The sequence below is a fragment of the Tinamus guttatus genome, unplaced genomic scaffold (assembly GCF_059628265.1).
Source record: "Tinamus guttatus ecotype Peru unplaced genomic scaffold, ASM5962826v1 Tinamus_guttatus_pri_ptg000473l, whole genome shotgun sequence".
Taxonomy (NCBI): domain Eukaryota; kingdom Metazoa; phylum Chordata; class Aves; order Tinamiformes; family Tinamidae; genus Tinamus; species Tinamus guttatus.
In genome coordinates this window covers 2,330,553-2,336,605 of record NW_028289007.1, presented here as the reverse complement: position 1 = coordinate 2,336,605, position 6,053 = coordinate 2,330,553, and positions in this window count along the sequence as shown.

The following is a 6,053-nucleotide window of genomic DNA, read 5'->3' as shown; positions in this document are numbered from 1 at the left end:
GGCGTAGCTGGGGGGTGCTGGAAGACGCGTGTGCCAATGCACAAAGTTTTATTGACTTGTGCTGGAGTGAGGCAGCATCAAACAAACAAGGCACTTGGGTTAAGTTAATCATTCTCCCACTCTGTGACCGCCTTTGCCTTCATATGGGTGTTCAAACAACCTTGAATTGGATATATTATCAAATAAGAGTCAGTCTTTTGTACTGGATGCCTGGAAATGAGGAAGGACGCTCTCGTGTTGCTGGCCGTGGTTTCCAAGATGACCAGCAGTTTTCATGTGTGAGGCCTGCACATGCCACCGCCCTGACACCGTTAGGTGGCCTGGGAGCTCAGCTCACGCGTCCACACTGCGCTGTGCCCTCCAGAGACAGCAGCTCGCTCCTCAACGACCCACTAACTCAGGAAATTACACACGAGTGCTATTTGCTAGGGCTGGTGCGCCTCCAGCAACACCTTTCGTTGCAAAGAGCAAAGCGACTCTCTGAGCATGCGCTCAGATGGTTTCTTGAGCAAAGCAGGACATGGACAGCACTCGCTGCCTTGTGCTTTTGGTGGCACTAATGTGTTATGAATATACTTCCTTGACACATTTCCTATATTCTTTATCCTGATTCTCATCCAATTTGCAAAAGTATCTCTGAAGGAAAGGCTGAGTAAGAAATAAAATTGATCTGAAAAGAAAGAAATACCTACATTAGTGTCCAATATACATGACATCTTCAGTCTTTTTTTTGCTGTGCATCTCTGACCAAAAGGAACTATGGTAGTCAAAATTCCATATGCTATCTATTAAAGGAGCAGTAAAAGCTGGGGGGGGGGAAGGGAAATAAGTTTTCTATCAGAGAAAATATGTGCACAAAATATAGCTGGATTAGGATATTAGGAAGATTTTTTCCTGACTACAGATACACAAAAGTTACACCAAAACTTCTAAGCATAATGTATCACAACACCTTCAATTTGATACCTCTTTTGAAAAAAGTCCATCTTGATATCCCGTGAAGATGTGCAGGGCCTATGTTGGGAAGAAGAAAGATTAGGATTGGGACCTTTTTGCAGGTGAGGAGGACCTGAGAGATCTGGATTTTTCCCTGCATGGGGGTGGCAGGGAATACAGGAGAGATGTGAGATCAGCAGAGTTGCAGGTGAAAGGGATATAAATCCATGCAGAGTAAAGCCTGGCTTATTCTGCCACCAACAGCACTGCTTGCTTTGCTGTCAGACAGCAATGTGCCATAAAGTGTAGATGCAGGAGTGCTGCCTGAAACCACTCTAAATCTGCTGATAGCGTGGAAAAATCCTCTCTTTTGTCTCTTGGACAATCAAAGGTAGAGAGATCACATGCATGTTTTCTAATATAAACCGTGGAGATTACATCTTTGTATCCTCCAATCTTACCTGAATTTCTTTGGCAATTTCTGGAAAATATGCCATTCTGGTAATGTCCAGAAGGGTGCAGCAGATCGTACTTTTCAGCCAAAGTAGGTGACACTACACCCAGCATAAGCGAAGGTGTCACTAACCACTTCTGATCTGTAGGCAGATGTTTGTTCAGGAGCGTGGATGATTCCCAAGTGCTTTATTATTTCCTTGCCCAGCTCGCAGTACAAGTTTATAAGGAAATTTATCTTAAGCAAATGTGTTCTTCTTTTCTTTCTCCCTTGCCTTGCCTTCCTTTTCCTTATGGCCACTACCGCAGTCCACACTAACCACTCAGTTATTTCACCTCAGTTGTATTACTCTCTCTGTTGGTGAGCTGCAGTCCAGTGCTGTAGGTTCAGCTGTTTTTCTTTAAAGAAAGAAAAAAAAATCATTCTTTTCCAAACTGTCCTGGGAACACTCAGAAATCTCCTTTCTGAGGATTTCTTCAGTACAAGCCTACAAGTAACGTCATTATACTCAACTGACAGTTCCTCCTCCCTGGGCACACTGGGAACAGTTGGTTTGCCCCTGCTTTTCACAACATAATTGCAACTTGTAAAGTTTCCTTACTTTGACAGTTCAGTTGTTTTTAACAGAAATGCCCCCCAGCTATGACAAGAAATCTTCCAAATCAGACTTGTTTAGGCCTGCCAGTTCTCCAGCAGCTGGTGAGGGAGAATTTCTGCCCCCTAGGCCCTACCAAACTGGGTCTCTGGCTCCACTGCAGCTGCTGTTCTCCTGCTTCAGGCTCTAATCCAGCTAGCCTCTCACTATGATTATCACAGGGCTTAGCAGCAGGTTTCCACACGGTTCTTACTGAAAGCTCTTTATTCAGCCGCTGAATTATCAGATTGTTAAAAGCTTTCAAAAAATATCTTGATCTAAATGAATTTGCCAAAGAAGAGACTGATAGTCCTTTTAAAACATAATCTACCCTGTATGATGTTCCCCCATAATGGCACACTGTTAAAGCCCATCTAAAGGACAGAGAGCTCTAATGAAGCATGTTCAGGGGAATGACTCCTCCAGAAGCTGTCAGAAATAGCTCCTTGTCCATGGCTAACTGCTCACAGGTTGGAAGGTCTCTACAGGTTGCTCTCTGTGGGGAAGTTTTGAGACAGGGGCCTCGAATCCCTTTCTTTCTGCCATTGTTTGCCCCCATGTCTTTTTCCTCCCATAGATGGCTGTATCAGTTCAACTGTCTAATTTGAAATGCACTGCATACCCTCAAAGTGTGAATTTGTGCCCTTTATTATGTAGGAGAGCTGCCAAAAGATCCACAGAAAGCAGCTAGTCCATCTCCATTCCTTCAAACAGAATCAACTCTACCATGTCCCTCCTGACTGCTGCTTGAGCAAACAGCCATAAAACCTTCTGTGATGGAGCCCCCAGACCATCCTCAGGAAAGTAGATAACTTGCACTAAAGTATCCTTACACTAAAGGTTTTCCTGATGTCTAACATACTTTTTTTTTTTTTTAACTGTAATTTATTTCCCTTGTTAGAGTTTGACAAACTACTAAGTAGAATAACAGAATTGTAAAAATAACCCAAGATAGTAAAAATCTCGTGGAATATACTCTCCATGAATAGATTATGTTTACATAACTAATATAATGACAGGGTTTTTAGAAATGCATTCAGACAACACTTAACATGAGGTTTGAACTGCATGAAGAATACCTCAAGCAAAACACATATAACTAATACATACAGGATATTCCTGATAAATTTCAATATTGCTAAAGCAAGTATGTATAAGACAGCAATGTTTCAAGCTACTCTACATATTTGCAAGTGAATGTCTAGAGTTGACATTACTGAGAAGACTAAGATCTCTTATTGCGCTCTACAGAGTCATAGTTTTACAACCACTTCCATGTTATGAGGTTCCACTTTTCCAGCAGTGTGTTTGCTAGACAAGGCTATTTCTTATCAGAACAGCATTAAGACACAGGCAAGGCCAGACGGGCTGCACCTCTGCTGTTTCCGATGTCACACATATGTTTTTAGGTGGTCCTAGAGTACCTTCGTTGTAGCTGTGCCAAAGTTAGACCTCCTGGTAGACTGTATCTGCTCTGAAATATCTCAGACGATAATTACTCTCTTGGTAGACTAAACCTTGGGCTAAAAGCACTATTTCATGTCTTTCTCTCCAGAAAATCTGCCTCAGGAGCAGAATGGAAAATTTACATAAAAAGAACAGATCAGTAATTACAATTTGATTAGTTATCTATTGAATTGTGTCAACTGATGCTATAAACTGCCTGCACTACTGAAGAATGAATGTACTAGTGCAAAATGAAACACTAACATACCCATATTGAGGATTCATATGGCATGAGAAGAAGTGGTTTGTTTCTTTTACTCTGTTGCATCTCAAATTATCATCAAGCTGTAAGAGGGATAAAGCTTTCATTATCTGCATTATGGAATAAATCCTTTCCAATTAGGGGAAAAAATATATTTAGGCTGGAACTTACCTGAACAAAGCATCTAATGCCATTAGACTTCCTAAGGAACACTGCCTGCCAATCCAGCTGCCACATCCCTCGAATCCTGCAATATTTATGCCAGGCTTATTCACAAGTCTAAAAAAAACAAAGAAGACCTCTAAAATGACATTAGCCGTCCATTTGTAGGCAGCAAAATTCCACCTATAACATTTATACATTGAAGCAAGGCAGGTACTAAGGATCTGGTATAATTTTTTATTTGCACTTTATTGGATTTTCAGCAACAACACTTAAGAGATCAGAAGACTTGCATCAGTCTGCCCTATGAAAAAGTTTTAACTTGACTCTTTTGTATTTTACCTCAGCATGTGTATTCCTGTGTTGAGAGGGTTGTGAATTTGCCATGCACAAAGAAGAAAAAATAAATTCTCTTTCCACCATTTGTATTCAAAACCCTGGGGAAACCCCGTCTAAAGGTGATTGGTAAGTATGAGTTTCTTTGCTCTTTCCCTCTGCCTGCCATCTAGAGAAGGATATAAACCCAAGGCCTAGGAATGCCTAGGAATTCTTACGTGAGCTCCAGATCATGGAGACTGCTACATAACACATACTGTTGTCTGAAAGAGGCATCCACAGACCATAGCTCAGCTGTGGAGGGTCTCTGTCTCCATAGTTCAGCTGTGTGTCGACCTATGAGAGGTCCTCAGAGAAACCTTTATGTACAGCTATTAACAGGCGCTCAGTAAAAAATGTTGAGAGCACAAAATAACTAGAACAGTAAAATTTCAAGAGAAATTTGCTTTCTAAAGGTTTATATGGGGGCTAGAAGTATGTTTGAAGTCCAGATACACACAGTAATGGGATTTCTGAATAGGTGCTTCACAGGTGTTTATTGTAAAATACTTTGAAATGCAAGGGATATTGAAAAAAAGAAAACAAACTATCAGGTTGGTTATTTATGAGAGAGTATAGTTTACAGAATTTGTAATGGGTTACATTTATGTTATTCTTATTTTATATTTATTTTGCATTCTTAAAATTTAATATAATTGTAATCTTTTATTTCTAATGTTAATAGCACTTTCCAGAAGATGGCAGTCCATTCCCAGGATCAGTTGGTTCTCATTATATTCTTAATCCAAGAAATATAACTAGAAGCTTGGACAAAGACATGTTTCTTAGGCAGGGCACAACCAAAGCCCCAAGAGATGTTCCGTATTGGACAAACCTGTCTTGGCCTAGACAAACCAAAGGTCCTCCATTATCTATCTGAACAAGAAAGGAGGTCATTACGTTAATAATAGCACATCAGTAATCAATAATATAGAAGTAGGAGGCAAAGAAGCGAGTGAATATATCTCCACAGCTGTAGGAGAACAATAAATGCCATGCGTCTGAATTTTGGCTAGGAAAGTTTTGCCTGTCTGTTAGATAATTCTTGTAAATCTACATGTTCTAAAGAGTTCGGGAGACAGCCAGGAACTAAGACTGACCATTTAATTTCATTTCATTTTGTTATGTATTTCATTTTTATGTTTCATATTTTTATGGAACAATTTGAAGAAATTGAAATTTCTTTAAGAAATGCAATGAGTGATTGTTTTTCTTCACTTACAATCCTCGCTGCCTTCTATCTACCTGTCTCTGCTGTATATGTGACTTATTCAAGGGAGTCTTGAACTCTGTTCTGGAATTAAAAACAGGGCCAGCACATGAACAAGATAGAGCAGCTGAAGTAATTAGCCTCAATAGCATCTGGCATAGTTACTCTTGAGCTGGTCTGAGATAGTAGTTCATGCATTACATTTCAAGTTTGGAGAAGAAACTGGCTCCTCTCCTGTGTAGCAGCATTAGTACAGTGCTGAGCAAGAGTTAGTGAGCCCACTCGTGCAGCAGCTCAGGTGCTTACGCTGGCTTATTCACACTGCTGTTACAGTGCATTGCAATCTGCACTGCAGGACAGTGATGTAACAAAATTCATTGTGAGAATTTATGGAAGGCGTTCATCTTTACAAAATCTCTGCATGAGTTAGTTTTACCCATTTACATTCATTCTTCTGTAGATTTCATTTGCGCACACCCATAAGCACCAACATGAACACATCCAAGTAGTCAGGGTTACTAATGTGCAACATAAAGGACAAGGGGCAGCGGCTACTGAGTTCTCAGCACATCTT